This window comes from Metopolophium dirhodum, chromosome 8 (genome assembly GCF_019925205.1).
Source record: "Metopolophium dirhodum isolate CAU chromosome 8, ASM1992520v1, whole genome shotgun sequence".
Taxonomy (NCBI): domain Eukaryota; kingdom Metazoa; phylum Arthropoda; class Insecta; order Hemiptera; family Aphididae; genus Metopolophium; species Metopolophium dirhodum.
Window position 1 is genome coordinate 12,468,700 of NC_083567.1, and position 14,865 is coordinate 12,483,564.

General features: G+C 28.4%; 1 protein-coding gene across 3 annotated transcripts in view; it reads right to left on the bottom strand.

The window, feature by feature from the left end:
* Positions 1–14,865, bottom strand: part of LOC132950807 (uncharacterized) — a 321,853-nt gene that overhangs the window by 92,322 nt on the left and 214,666 nt on the right. For all 3 annotated transcript variants that reach the window (XM_061022381.1, XM_061022382.1, XM_061022380.1), the window contains one exon: positions 12,365–12,429. The gene's annotated coding sequence lies outside the window, so the exon portion shown is untranslated. The remainder of the gene's footprint in view (positions 1–12,364; positions 12,430–14,865) is intronic.

The following is a 14,865-nucleotide window of genomic DNA, read 5'->3' on the forward strand; positions in this document are numbered from 1 at the left end:
ACCACAGGAGGAACAATATTTATTACTTGTATAAAAGGGTTGGTGGTCAAAATGTTGTTCCCGTCTTTAATAAAACCTGAAATGTCGCAACTGGTGTGGAAATGTAGGGTCGAAAATTATATCACATAGGAGAAATTAAATGAATACAATGGTTAAACTTTCACCTGATATGAAAAAACTGAAAATTTATAATTATTTTACTACAAATAATATTCTAGTTATCTGTTCACTTTTGTATTTTTAACGCATGCCTAATATTTTGTAGATACCATATTATAGTTATTATATTATAATACTTTTACGTATTAAATTTAATATATAGGTATGCTGCAGCTGAATAACCAGAGGTATAACAAAACTGTATGATTTACAATAGGGCTTAATTATTATTTTAAAATACTTAATGCTTAAAAAAACTCCTTGGAATTTATATAGTATTATGAATAAGGTTAAACATGTTGAGTAAATTCAAGTTATTATTATTATTCATGTTGTTATAATATATAAGTTAAAAGTATACTAAGATTAAATTCTTCAATGTACGATACAAGTGAAAGATAGTTTAATAAGTAAGGTAAAGTATACACAAAGTAGAATACACTAGGAATCTATATAAAAATATGTTCTTATAATTTTGAGGAATATTTTTGACATGAACATGTATTTTGGCCGTGGGATCTATCTGAAATAAGTAAGATAGTATATTTCCTTGTTGTTATATTTAAAGTTGTTATCAGTTACTACTTTCTATGGTGACACAATCTGTTACTGTGATGAACGCGTAAATAATATAATATGATTTTAATTGTAACTATTTCCATGTATTTAAAATACACGATCATATAGTATGATCTAATTACAATGATTTTTTAATGTTTATGTACAAAAAAAAATGTATTTAAAGTGTAATCGCTGGTTTACTTCTTTTTTTCTTGTAACTCATGTCATATATATATTTATCTTAGCACGTATTATTATTGTAAATAAAGTTTTACAAATTCTATATTTATAAATATAAAAAAAAAAAATGTACACAATTTAACAATTAACTACGACATTGGTTTATCCACCTACATTCTAAATTGGAAGTAGAAAGTTTCAAATTAAATACAATATTATAACCAATTGAAAAATAATAAATATTAATTGCGATTTATGAGTTATGTACCAATAATGTGAAACACATAAATTAATATGAGTAAAAAAATATATAATTCAATATATTAAATTTAGAAGTAGCTTTAGTTTAATACACTTGACTTCGCTGGATTAATATTCATCTATATTTCTGTCATTTTCTGTTTTGCTTTAGTTGAATAATGTAATACAAACACAATTACAATAATTAATTTTATGGTTGTCTGCTTTTTAATATTCAGGACATATTTTTGATGCAAACACAAAAAACTGGAGACAGATTCAACGAATGCTTAAAAGCCGACGTAGATATCGTTAACATTGGTATTTGTATTTATGTGTGTACATAAAATATGTCCAAAATTAAGAAAGTAAATCACCAATGACATTCTGACAATCATAAAAGTTATTATTGTTACCGACTTAAGAGTCATCGAATTAATATTGTCTAGTTGGTTCCACATGACACGAAAAGGAAAATTGACTAAAATGCACGATAATGATAATTAACTATACAAAATTAAGTTACAGCAATATCAATTTTAACTGAATAAGTTAATAAGTTAAAAACAAAAATAATTAACTAATTAGGTTAAAAAGTTTAAAAAACTAACTTTTTAACAAGTTAATGGCCACTTTTGATTTTTATATACACTATACACTGTACAGCTATACAGCTATAGTGTATCCCTGAGTTGCTGAGTCTCTGAGTACAATAAATTCGAGATGAGAGATCCACTTGTAAAATGAATAAGACATTTTTTTTCTTACATGATACTGCAATAATTGCAAGCAGAAATAAACGAATATGCGGTTTTGGTTTTGATATTATTAATAGCAGGTAAGCCGCCCTAAAATGTATGGTTCAACCTGTTATCGAAACCTTCCACGAATGACAAAAGTGGTCGAGTATTTAATTGAAACTAGAAATAAACGAATCATAATATGCAGTTATGATTTTAATGTGTTTGATTATTACTTAGCAGGTAAGCCACCCCAAGATAACTGGACCGATCTATTTTCCAAACCTTCCTCGAATAGTCAATATCGGTCGAGTATCTTTATTTTGATTCAATATGTCTCAGCTATACTCTATTATAATTTAGCAATCTATAGTTTCCGTTTCACTTCAGTAATCAGTTGAAATATTCTCAATTGCTTTTTGTAGAAATCGATCGAGTAATTTTCTAGTATACAAACCTCAACCACATACTTTGCCTCTAATATTATATAATAGCTGTTAATCAATTTTATATGTTTATATTAGCCTGTTTGACAAAATAGAATACAATACAGAAAAATATATCCAATCATATAATAACATTATCTGTAACCAATGACAACCCTACAATATATAGATGAAAAAAATATTCGATTTTCGTGAGCCGAAACCATATTCTTGTGTGAGCCATCCTACAGCGATCTATGTCAGTTAGACGGCGCGAAGCTACAAACCCTTCCCATGTCTCTAGGAATCTATTGAAATAACTTTTATTGAAAACGATCCACTAGTTGTTGGGTCTATAGATGACGAACAAACAGTCATTAATTTATTTTTATAAATTATAATATATTATAGATTATTATTAATATTACCTATATTATAATAAATTGTTTAATTTAATTAACGAGTATAAAATATAATGCGTCGTACAGGTGGTTGTCCCGATTCAGTTTACGGTAGCTTAAGCTTTCAAGTAATTATAATCATCCTGTTATGTAAACAGGAAATTACTAAATTTCACAAAATTAACATACAATTGGTAAGTTATTAGTCATTATGCTGTCGTAATGAACGCTCATCAATAGTATAGGTAATTTCGCGTGCGTTATGTTGATGTACTTTGGACATTGACGAGCAGATTATAGGGACCCGGTCATTTATGTAATTGCATTAATTTATGAATACTTAGTCAGTACCAAACTCTAGTAATCGCTTGGGGTTATTTCTGTTACACGCATCGAAGCATTGATTACCATCATTACCAAGGTCCTGTACGGAAACTACGCGTTAAACTTGACGTATAGGCCCAAGTCTTTTACACCCGAGACACCGATAGATTTGTAATTTATTCAATCACTCTATAATTCTACATAACATGCACAGTCTACTCACCATAAATTTCGTTCATGTAATTCGGTGACACTTAACTGATATTAATGGATAAAATTAGCGTCTTCGAAATGATTATACCTAATACAATATCAAACAATTTAAGTACACAAATTATTTTTGATGTAAATGGTAAAACTTCAATATACTCTGGAATTTGCGTAGATATATTTTGATATATTTGATATTCGATTGAAACCGTAACTCAATAAAATTACAGACCTTTTACATGTATTATTTATATCGTATTGTAACTTACAGTCTATCAGAAGGCGAAGAGAATAATATTATAATACAGTATAAACGCCAATATGCTCTCATTTCGACATCTACTTATAGACGTAATATACTGATAAAAATTGGGAATCGAGATATTGTCAATATTCAATAATTTAAATTACTTTTTTTTATCACTATGCATTTTCAACTGGAGATAGCAGATAGGCATTGTTGATTCTTATGTTTAACTGAAATATGCGATGAGAATAATTTAACATAATATTTATTAGTCTAGCTGTTGTAAGGGCTATTTCATATCTGATAGAAGTCAAGCGAAACTTGAAGCAAATCCATTGTCGAACAAAAGGGTTTTATGGTCATACAGATGTTCATCGGATAATTTACCATACGAAGAGATGTAAAAAGTTTTCGTGCATTACGAAAATAAAATCGATTTTGCATATATTTCCGGATGATCCGAGTCCGATAGTCGAAAACTTATATTAAAGACGAGAACTTCTGTACCAACTCATTACTTTGGTTAGCCGCGGAACCGAAGAAAAATTCCTGCCTGCAAATGTGCATATTTGTCTTCTTGTCCTAGGTCATTTGGTAGCAAAGTGTGATGAAACGAAAAATCGCCAACGTAGGTATATGCTTAAATATAATATTATTATTTTTGTTTTGTCCCAACGAGCAATATTAATCTATTATTATAGGTGATTAATATCAATCGAGTTTCTGGTACGCCTCACTATCGATCCGAACACACGTTATACAATAATTAATAGTAAAAACTAAAAGATTATGTTAACTGCTTAAGTATTAACAACAGTTGTTTTTTTTTTTACAGTAATTGATTTTTTATAATATTTCATTACACTGTTACAATAATTGTGCAATTATATACGTTACGCATAGTCATTGCATGTATTAATAAAACATTAATTGAAAGTTATTTGTTATTCCCAGGTACCTATAATAATTGTCTATTAAATAAAATCGATATAAATACACGGTTCAATAATATAATTCCACATGGTATTAAATCATACAAATATATTTTTTGTTTTTTAAATACGCGCAGGTACTGTATTTTATTTGGTTGAATAATATAATATAAATAATACGCACGTCGTAAATATATTTTATTCGCGATCAAATCTGTTTAAATTGAAACTCGAGTTAGATTTAGGGTTTAGGGACCTAATATAGATAAATAACATGGCTGTGGCTATGGCAACATAATAGCGATAATAATGAAATAAAAATAATAATATAAATGCAACATACTACTGAACTGCATCGGGGACTGACTACCAGGAGCGGATTGAAGGGGGGCAGAGGAACCCCCCCCCCTCATTCGCCTAGCATCTAGGTCAATAAATCGGGCCGTTTTCAAATATTTGTGTCCCCCAAACGAAATTCAAGATCCGCCACTGCTGACTTCACGGTATGACACAGCTAGTGACTTCGTACGCATGCAGAAAGGCACAATTTATATGCCATCATCGACGTCATATAATATATTTATACCTATATTATAATACATCAGTACAACAATCGAAAGTTATGTCATAATGAGTTATGTACAACGTGTGAAAGGGTTAATAAGTAATGAAATACAATATTGATACAAATATACAGTGCTGTCGTGCTGACAACGTTTGAATCCAATATCAATTTTATATTTCAACGATACCGGATAACAGTTTAAATCAGTTTATAACATTGTTTCTAAGAAATAAATAAGTAAATAGAAATATAATAGTTATCAGTATGTTGGTCCATGGATATTTTATGGTATTTTAAGTACCTACTTATACCTATAGGTAATAATTATTTTCAAATGGTGAACAAAAAGCGATACTTGCACGCACATAACTACTTAGGATGCTGGTTCTGACATCTACCTACTTATTTTATAAAAAATAAAACAAACCGAAAACACAGACATAAACTAAATCCGACAGGATGAGATAAAAATAAAACGAATTGTGGAAAACATTAAGGCAACGGCTTCACTGAATCCTAATATGCCACCATTTTTCTATAGCGTGGAAAAAATGTACGAGGTATCGGCCGGGTGATGTACAATTGTACAAAAAGTCTTAGCTTTTAAGTTTGTGTCCTGAAAATATTCATCTCGCAACTATAATGACTATAATATCATTATCACACGAAAACCTGGAAATTCAATTATTATAAAATACTGAACGTTGTTTAATTTTTGTGGTACGACCACTGGCAAGTACCTATACTTACTGAATATACTTATATAATACATTATACAATTATTGCAGTAATGTAATTCAAACATTACAGTTGAAAATAGATTATACATTTGTTATGCCACAGTCGATTTAGTCTTCGGTTCAAGATACCCAAATAGTCAGCATTCAGCGCCAAGAAACATAAATTTAATATTATTATCTTGATTATATCAATATTCTACTCTTCGTTTTACGAGAAAAAGCTGTCCATCCAGTAGTAATAGGATGTACTTGCGTCATTTTCGTAAGAATAAAGTCGTTTCGTTAACTAACTTAATATCTCTGGAAAAGATTCACTGAAAAAACAAAACAGTTATTTGAACTATAAAAATAGTAGGATTGACTGTACATTATAATTGTTATAGGGATAGCTATAGAATTAATCAGATTTACTAAAATATTATAGTCAAGTTATTATAGTTATTCGAACTGAAATATACTATTTTAACTATATTTTTTAGTTAATTCAAACATTAAAAACTGCATTAACTATAAAATATAGTAAACCTAACCATAACTAATAACTATATTTATATAGTAATAATAAGTAAATCATTTTAGTTATTTTACCTAGTAAACAGCTATATTTACTATTATTTGTTTAAGTATAATATTATAGTATTTTTTTTTCTGTGTTGAAGAATAAAATTGAATAATTCACATTGATATAATACGGACATTTGCCCTTTTTGCATTTAGTGAATCATATAATATTACTATCCATATAGAAATATGTTTGTTTAGTTTGATTCGTATGCCTAATAAGGTACAAACAAGTGTATACAAAAATAATGAAATATTATATAAAATATAATTTACTCTTTAGATTTTAATAACTAGCGAATATTGAGTTGTAGATAGTTATTCTTTTGACTGGTGGTGGACGCACTATAAACATATTAAATATTATTTGCTATTAAAGTATAAAGTAATTAAAAACAGATAATAATAATTTTAATAACGTTATAGTAGTTTTAAAGTTACACAATTTATCGCCGTTTTGAACATTCGCTATTTTGTGTTTAGTATAATATATTCTATTTTTGTGGGTTTGAATTTCAAGGTGCTACTATTATTCTATTATAAGTGTACATATATACTTCCTAATTTTTATTTTATATCAATTAGTCGTAGATATTTAATAACAGTAATCGTATTGGATACTATTGCAATACGAAGCTGTACGCTGTTATACTTTTACACACTTTCTAACGAATAATTATAGCCCCGTGTGATTGTGTGAAATAAATATTGAAGTTAACCAGAGCCCAGTCAAAGTGAAAATAATCTCGTGTACACACGGAAAAAACAAAACAGTTGTTTCTACTATAAAAATAGTAGGATTGACTGTACATTATAACTGCTATAGGGTTAAATAGCTATAAGATTAATCAGATTTACTAAAATATTATTGTCAAGTTATTATAGTTATTCGAACTGAAATATGCTATTTTAACTATATTTTTTAGTTAATTCAAACATTAAAAACTACATTAATTATAAAATATAGTAAACCTAATCATAACTTATAATTATATTTATATAGTAATAATAAGTAAATCGTTTTAGTTATTTTACCTATTAAGTAGTTATATTTACTATAATTTGTTTAACTTAATTATAGTAATTTTTTTTTCCATACACGATGTCTAAAATAGGTAGGTACTCGGTAGTGACGAGATCGTTAAGACTGTTCTTTAAAAGTGCATATTAAGATGTCATTATTGAAATATATGTATATAAATTATGGTACAGTAGTTTTTGATACCACTTTTTCTTTTTTCTCTACCAATAGCTATATAGACATTGCATTATGTATGTAAATATATTATTATGATACTCATTTTGAAAAAAACTAAGGATTTATTAGTCACTGAGTGATTTTTAACGTGTTCGACAGTAAAATATGTTGAAAAATTACGCGTTGCTGCTGCAGGTCTTATCTTTTATAACGAAGAATGATTAGTCGTATAAATTATCCTCGCCGCCGCCGCCGCCTGCTCATCCAACCGTACGATATAATATACCTACCTCGGGTTGTCGACATTAATTGTTATGTGTGCTCGTTACTTACTCGCACCTTGATGATATTCATTACTATCCGACTACTAGAACTCGTGGAGTATTTGCGCTAAACGAGTCCAGTTCGACCTGGACCCGGGATATAGTGGCGGGATGAGCATAATATAATAAGAATGGTAAAACAAAAAAAAAAAAGAGATACACCGGATTGTAAATGACGGCGCCTTAGGGTGATGTAAATTCCAAACACAATTAATTACGCTCCGTTAATCCTGCAGCGCACATCGCTTAGCCCATATTTCACTCACCGAGGTGGGATTTTAAGCTCCCCGGGTGTTGCGTATAGTAATAGTAGTAGTAGTGGTAGTTGCAATGGTAGTAGCGGTAATAGTGGTAGTGGCGGCGGCTGCAACAGCACAAGCATTCTGTTGGTCAAGATTACCGCGACGCTTCCCACTCTTTATATAGCCATTAAAAATTGCACCCTGACTTTAAACAAAAACTTTTGCACTTGTCTTTGGAGATTCCGACACTGACATGAACAAATAATACCTACTCGTTTACACTCTTCGTCCTCGCCACAGTGAAGATTTTCGCGTCATGCATGATAACCGGTAGGTAGGTGTTTTTTTTTCATCTCGAAAAACTGTCGGCGGGATATGGTCAGCGAAATTTACCACCGTGGAGATTTGTTTTTGGGTTGGGCTCTTTTTTCTTTTATCTATATATTTTATTATTCCGAGCTAAAAACAAGATTACCACCTATCTCAATCAGTCGTTCACATTACCGTCCTTGACGTATGACCGTTAAGGTATCCGAACAAAGATCAATTGGAGTAGAGACAAACATCCATTTTAAACTGTCGCAGTATTATCACACACAGCTTTGTTTGATATAGGATACGGTAGCTTTTTTTTATGCGATTGGAAGATTGAACATATAATATCAGTTATCGATAGGCAAGTACTTATATCTTTCGTTTCATATAGGCCGACCACCAAAGTGTTGCAATCCGTAATTTTTGTAACTGAGTTTCAATAATATGATTCTAGGTAATCTTGATAAAAGATTTCTAAATGTAATGATCTTAAAAAAAAATAAGTGTTTGGTGAAGGAAGTAGTGTTATCGTTTCAAAGTAATTGGTTTTGACTTTAATATTTTATTCAAAAGTTATTTTGTTGCGTTGTGATTATACTGATTAGTAAATCTTAGATTCAAGAAGTGCTATAAAAGTTCTTTTATCAACGTTTTCTATCGAAAAGACAATATGAAATCCCTAGTTGGTACATTGAACCCGTTTCTTCTGTATTTTTTCGTTGTTCAAGTAAAAATCCGATAAAGGAACATCAAACAATAATATTGAATATAACTCAGTGTAATTGGGATATTAACTGCGTTTCGTTTATATAATTATCTTTGGAACGTAATGATTTATCATTCAAATGCACTACGAGTACCGAACTGAGATAAGTGTGACAAGTAGTCAATATCCTTGGTATATCTATATAATTTTTTGCTTATTTACATTTTATTATATTTAATACTTGTGAACTGTAATGAGTTTAGATTTTCATAAGGAAGAAATTAAAAATAATTACCTATCTAATGTTATTATGGAAAATCTGCTAACAAATCATGATATTTTTATAATAATAATAATAATAGAGATGATAATGTAATGTTATAACCATCTCAAGTTCTGGTTTAAGTAGCTTTAGGTACACTTTGAATTTGAGTTTTATTAAATATTCATTTATTTTTTGCTGTATTGACAATTTGAATAACAATTTGCGTTTTTGGGAATAAAAAATATAAGAACGTTCTAGCAACAGGTAATTTAAACAATATTAGTAATATGATGTTTTTTTATTCAAAATAATAACTCCATTTACCCAAAATATTATGATTGTCTTTAAGTACAATGTTATGAGTTTTCTTATTGGTTTTAGATTCTGAGCGTTTTACAACGCTTTTATTTTATGCTTTCTCCGACGACTTTAGTTATTTTGTTGTAATTCAAAAAATATTAACTGTATAGACCATAGAGAGTAATATAGAGATAGCGTTTAGTATATCAAAAATAGAATTAAATTGAAGCCATCAAGGAGGTCGTTTACAATAGTCCTATTTTCTAGATCGCGCTTTTTATCATTAACATATTGATAATTGTCAATTGATAACATGATTTCGTAATTACAAATTATTACTATTTCGTTATTCGTTAGAATTTTGAAAGATTTTTGATTCTTTGTGTATAATATTTATTGTATAATGCTACTAAAGATACTAGAACCAACCAATTAGTTAAATAATAAAATGGTAATTGCACCACATTTTTTCACAAAAAATGGTTATACTGTACACAGGAGGCATTTGTTGCTTCAACTTATTTCAAAATACAATCTCTATATTACTCAATGGTATGGACTTCTAACTTAATATTTCTATTTTCTATACACAATTCAATTTTAAAAATCGGATAGACTAATTTTTTAGCTATTTGTATCACGAATCTATTCTAACCATTGTACGGTACGTTAACATTGACATAAACTATTAAGTTATAACAATAGTATGATAAAATAATATTATAATACAATATAATTATTATGCGATGTTTTTGGCAAAAATTAGTTCTATCACGAATTCACTGTATTATCAGTAGAAAAATAAATTATTTATGTATCCTGCAGTATCCACTCAGAATCACTTTTCGAGTATATTGAATTATAATTGAATTAAAATTCAATACATCCATTGCCTATATTTTGAGTAGGACTCAAATATTCAATGACGAGATACACTCGATACCTACTATTTAGCAGAGCGAGTTCACCAGTTTTTAATAATAATTACTAAGAATTTTGTTCATGTTATTATTTCAAAAATCATAACTCATACTTAAAAAAATATTAAAATTAAAATTAATTGTCCATTATATTCTCAGTCATAATGTTATAATTTAAAAATTAATAAAGGATAAATATTTCAAAAGGTCTTTTTAAAAGAACATAATAATGTGAATAATATTTTATCATAAAACATTAATGTATTTATATTAGTAAAATACTTTTGAACACTATGCTGCTAAACTTTCAAAATGAAAAAGCTATTGCTTCTTATTTTTGTAACTTATACATACCACCTATCTTGTAACGTATGCACCAATGAATGTGCATAAGAAAATAATAAATATGCACACTAGTTTTTGTATAATGCGAAAAGTTTAAATCTCACTACAAGTGAGGTCATGCATGAAATGAATATTTTTTGCAATATTTTGTTATCAAAATGAAAAAAAAATGAATGAAACTTAAGACCAGTATACCTTTCATACTTGAAACTGTTGTACTTATGATAATTGATAAATAATAATTTAGCGAATTAAACGTCAAAAATATTTTTAAAAAGTCTCCAATGACCAAAACTAAATCGACAATCGACTGAATGAATGTCAAACATATAGTATCCTATGTATTCCACAAAAAGAAAGTTACTATTTGTTAGTGCTAATACTGTTTGTTATCGGAATAAGTTAGTTATTGAATATATTATATTTAATAATCTTTATTTATAGTATAATTAAGTATAATATTGTACTTTTTTGTTTTTAATTCACTTGGTATTAAAACCATAAATTTCGTCAATTATACTGTTTTAAATACAAAAAAATTAATGATTGAAACTTATTTTCTATATAATATTATAATCCATATTAACTACAAGAAATATTTACTTTTAAATTTTATCATATAAAAATAAATATACTAATTTTGTTTAAAGCACGTTTAATACGGGTTATGTGTAACTCTATATACTAATTTTGTTTCTTAAAATAATTGAGTAATTTATATTAAAGAAAAATAATATATATTTAATGTAAAAAGACTAGATATATATCAATGTCGAATAACAATTATAGTGAATTATAAGTATTTATATTCCTACGTTCACAAAATTGAAATTGTATATTTATTACGCAGGTAATTTTAATCACTATTCTAAATCTATGGTCTAATATGTTTTTCTTAATATTAAAAGATAGGTATATTGATTATTAATATTAAACTATGTTGCTTTTGGATAGAAAAATGTTTTTATTTAATTCTCAAAATTAATAAAATAAACTTGCAAGTTCATCATTCATATGGCATATTAGTAATACCTACTTTCCCTATTAAGTGATTCGTGTGAAGAATTATTAAGTGATATCACAAATTGTGTGTATAAATCGCTTATTTTCTATCTAAAAAAAAAGTTTATCATCTATTTTTAAATAACTTATGTAATATATTATTAATATATTGAGCTTAACTAATTCATCTAAATCGTAATCTTATTACTACAAAATATATGCATTTTTAACAACTTTCATGACATACCAAATAATACTAATCTCTATACTGTACATTATTTATAAGAACATAAATTAATTATAACTTAAAATTTGGTAAAAAAAAAAAATATTATTAAAAAACATCAAATGTAACTTTTATTTATTTTTGTACAAACAAACAAATCATACAATTATAAGGATTATCAATTATGTACTTTTGTTTCGGGTTTATTCAAATTGAATTAATATTTAAATTACTTACCAATTTTTATGAACTGATGATTGGTCTAGTTTTGTGTTTGCCAATATAATTCAGTCATTGCTTAGCTGTAAAAATATAAAATTAATTCATATAAATACCAATCGCATTCGAATGGGCTTTAAATATTTTGTATTGGTAATTAATTATAATATATAAATTCATATACGAGATGAATAGATTAATATATATTCGTATGAACTACAATTTTGTTGCTATTATTATGAAGCTAGAAGCAATGGCTATTTTTTTTTTTTTTTTTTTATTAATGTTAAGCCTTCAACCCAAGGTCAACCTGCGGAAAGTTTACATTTTATATACAATTAGTTATAGATAAGAATTACATGTTTATGGGTTAGTAGTTTTACAGCTTTATATAATATTTACAGTACAGTTGTTAGTAGTGAGATTTTTTACAACATTAGATTTTGGTGTCAATACCGATATATTTGAAGAAGCTATGTATTAAGTGAGTATTGTGTTCTCCTAGTGCTTCCTCCATCGATGAGGGTTGGTTGAGGATGTTTCTTGCGTTGAAATGCAGCGGGCAATCTAGGACTATGTGTTTGATTGAGAGCGGTACATTGCATTGGCTACAGAGAGGGTATTCTTCGTGTTTTATGATTTTGTATGTAGGTGAGGTTGGTATGGCCGATTTTTGTTCTTGTGTTGATGATTTCGGAACGTCTAGGAATATTAGGCTGAGGATGCCATTTGGTAACTTTCTTTTTAATTGATTTTAATTTGTTTGACATTGGTATTTCATCCCAGGATTTTTGCCACATGTTGGTAGTGTGTGTGTTTATGGTTATTTTTATATCTTGGTATGGAAGAGTGGAAATGGATGAAGACGAGATCGAGGTGATTGCCTCATTTGCCAGCAATGGATATTATCAAATAAATGCACAATAGATATGTAGGTATTTGAACATATAATACTATAGTATAATATATTATTATGTATTTGATAACAAACCAATGCAATTCAATATTGCACTTTTGCGTACATTACCTATGTACGTTGAATTTAATGTACCGGAAATATGTTAAATATATATACCTAATAGAACTATGAAAGTCAAGTAATTTTGTCAAATATTATCATACACATCATAGTATTACAATGGTTTTACATTTTTTTTTTATCTTCACGGTATGTTTTTTTTTTGTTATTTCATACAATCACATTATTAGACAATTTTATATTATTTAATTAATGAAAACTATATTTCAAAGTAGTTGTACGCATTGAAACAAAAACAAATTAATTCATGAAAAAAAAATTACGGAAACGCTAAAACAATGTCAGATATTCAGTGCTTAAATTACAAAGCAAAAAGATTAAACGAAATTCCGGAAGAAATTTAACAGTAGCATTTAATTTAGTATGGGACGTACATTTTAAAAGAAACTCATTAGATTGAGAATTAATATCACAAAGTGTGGCGAAGCGAATCGAACATATTATACTTTATACGTCAGACAGACTTGAATGATAAGGCTAAAATTGCTTCGTCACGGTAAATATTTTATTGCATTTTGAATAAGAAGGTAGGTGATGGTAGATACAATTTGTACGAACACTATGAACATCCGAAATTAATAGGTCGTTTGTTGACGGGATAACTAATTGTTCACTAATCAATTACAAATAATAGAGATACGTTTTCGACGAACAATGTACACATTAGTAAAAGGACATTGTCAATATTATTACCCATTTCACACCATATAAATATTAAAACGTTTGGCCAGTTGAATATATTTTTCGATACTATTCGGGACGATTAATAATTATAATATGCGTATTGTTTCAGTTGAGTAGGTACTATTTATTTTTGCCACGATACTGCAGTACCTATATGGGTATACAACCGTTGGGGTTTTGAGTGATTTTAATACGTACGAGTGGATGTGTGCATGGAACGCGGACGAAATTTGGGCAAAATAGAAATCAAATCAATTACCATATTATTATACCGAATATTATGCATATTAATTTGGAGTGTAAAATAATATCCGTATCCCACACACATAGGTACATCTATGTATACCACACTGTTGGTATACACCATATCACGGTTAATACCGCTATAATAGGCTATTAAGGCTATACGCATACTTATTGTAGGTACCTAAAAGCGATAACCTCTACATGATATCTCTTTATATCTCACAACCACGTACTGCAGTTTTCCACGATTTAGCCGATTTGAACGAGTGAACACACCCCAAGATAAATTTTATTGTAAATATACAGCAGTTCATCGGGGTGGAGCTCAAAGATTTATTTTTGAAATAGAAACAAAAAGTTTATACGATTAATATGATATGTACGCACATGACGTGTTGATAGCCTCGTTAACTGTACGCGTTAAGACCTAAACAGGCAATACTATTACCATCGAAAGTAATTTCAACTATTTTGTGTATAATAACTGTGATACCAGAGTGGTGTGGAAACGTCTTGTTATAGTTTCTTTACTTACGTACATGTAAACATT